Source organism: Chinchilla lanigera, unplaced genomic scaffold (assembly GCF_000276665.1).
Source record: "Chinchilla lanigera isolate Chin_1 unplaced genomic scaffold, ChiLan1.0 scaffold00038, whole genome shotgun sequence".
Classification (NCBI taxonomy): Eukaryota; Metazoa; Chordata; class Mammalia; order Rodentia; family Chinchillidae; genus Chinchilla; species Chinchilla lanigera.
In genome coordinates, this window is record NW_004955439.1 from 1,634,085 (window position 1) to 1,636,650 (window position 2,566).

Below are 2,566 nucleotides of genomic sequence, written 5' to 3' on the forward strand. Positions count from 1 at the left end.
AAAACCGACCTATTTCATAAATAAGTTGTTAAACACACACACAAAAAACAGAGAAGTAAGTGACTTGATTAAGCACATGCTAATTAATTAAATAGTAAAATATTTGTCACTTGCGTAAGCAACGCTAATGAAATAATGAAATTTTTGACAAAGGACAGTTTTCTACACAGTAAGTCAGATGACCTTGTTAAAATGCACACGCACAACCACACATCTCTCTATTTGTTTTGTTTTATATGACTTAATTTTGATGAAGCCTGGCATGTTACCTATAAACCCAGTACTTTGGAAGGCTGAGGCAAGAGGATCAAAAGTTTGAGCCTAGCCTGGGAAACTCAGTGATTTAGTGAGACCCCGTCTCAAAATAAAAAACTAAAAGAGGACTGAAGATGTAGCTCAGTGTGAAGGCCCTGGGTTCAGTTCACAATCACACACACACACACACACACACACACACACACACTCATAATTAAAAAAGAATAGCAAACTCTATGTGCCAAGTACCATGCTAGATTGAGTAGAGCTTAAAATGTAACAAAGATCATCCTCCTGAGACACCTCGTGTCTGGAGAATACGCTTTTGCTACTCTTCAGAGTATAGCAAGTTATTTTCTTGTTCAGAAATGATTAGGATTTTTAAATATTACTCAATTACATAATGGAGAGTTCAGTTGCATCCAATCTACCTATCAGATGAATTAACTCATTAAAGAACTAATGTAGTAGTGAGAGGAGCTGAAGTGATTAGTGTTTCAGGAGATTCTCAGCCCCAGGCCAGGCTATTTTCACTTAAAATATAACCATAATCACGCACATGTCACAACTCATGTGCTGTGAAATTGATACTGGTTTTTGCAAACGGTTAACACTTGTTTAGGTAAAAACAGTGAAAATATCTCACAGATTTTCCTTGCCTTCCTTCTCGCTCTTGCTTTGCTTACCTTCGAGTGCTCCATGTTTGAAATATATTGAAGTAGCATTGTTATGTCTCCGAATGTTCTACTTTATACAAAGCTAACAAGAACTTTGAAAGAAATCCTTTTATTCTTTCAAAAAGTGACCTAGAATGGAAACTCAGAAGACATCCTGTATTACAAAAGTAAAACCAAGTCTCATGTCAGACTTGAAAGGCTCAGAGTATTTAATCTTATTTACATTAAACAATGGAATAAAAATCCAACAAAGCCTCAAGGGCTTTAAAAAATTGTTTTTGGAAATAAGAAAAGCTTAATTTGAGCAGTAAAGATAATTATCACACTTAAAGAAAAATAAGTAGCAGTGAATCACCAAGGACCATTTTACTATGAGTCATAATGATATGTGGTCAGAGGTATACTTTTTTTTTTCCCCCTTTTTAAAAAGAATATTCTTCAGTGGTTTTCTTCTGCCTCCGGATTTTTCATACTTTGGCATCCCTTTCTGGGTCTGAGACTTGTCATCTCTAGAAGATTCACTGCCCTACAAATAGAGTCCTTGTGGTTTACATGGTACAGCAGGGCTTGTCGTCTACATATATATGAGTTCCCCTCATGTCACCTACTCAGCTCTTTCCCCACCCCATCCTGTCTCATGTGCACACACAGAAAATGTTCAGTTGATAAACAGGATGGCACAAGGTGAAAAATGAGAAGGAGGAAAGGAGAATATGAAATGTTTTGAGCGTAGATGTATTACATATGTTGTATTCCTCCTTCCAGGTGACCAGCACAGTTCTTCCAATAACAGATCAATAAATAGTTGTCAACAAAGCGATTGAACGAATTGATCTTTGACAGGGTTATGGTCTATGGTGTTTAAGAAATCAATTGAACTCAGACAAAGTTGTAAGTGAGGATAAGAGGATAACATGCACTGTAATGCTTTAAAATATGTATTAGACTCATGTGGTTTATCTCATATGAACCTCGCAAAACCCTTACTAAGGAAAGAGGTGTTATTATACATGGAAAACATAAGGCTCACAATCCAAAGATGACAGTGTTTTCCTTCAGTCTCTCACTAACAAAGCACCAGTGTCTATCAACCAGATAGCATATCATTAGTGGTCGCCATTGTGGTGAGCAGCAAACCTCCCCACGGTTTAGAATTATAGGAGTGTCGGGAGGAAAAACTAAGGTAACAAATAGCCTTTATGTATCAACACAAAGTGTCCAGAGCGTCCAGGAATGGGATGGAATAGCAGCTTATAAACTAATATTATATAAGTAATAAACATTTAATGAGAACTTACTACATGCTGGGCACTTTAATAGGCTCTTTCTCACAGATTTTTCTCCATTTTGCAAATGAGGAAATTGAGATTCTTAGAGATTGAGTAACTTTATGTCCCAAGGCCATACAACATGTATGTGGCAGAAATAGAATGCTAATATCCAAAAAGTACAATAACTATCTTATCTTAAGAACTTGAGGCCAAGAGTAGTGGTGCATGCCTGTAATCCCAGCACTCGGGGAGGCTGAGGCAGGAGGACTTTCTGAGCCCATCCTGGGCAACTTAGTAACCTAGAAACACCCTATCTCAAAATAAAAATCAGAAAAGGGGCTAAGGATGCAGCTCAGTGTGAAG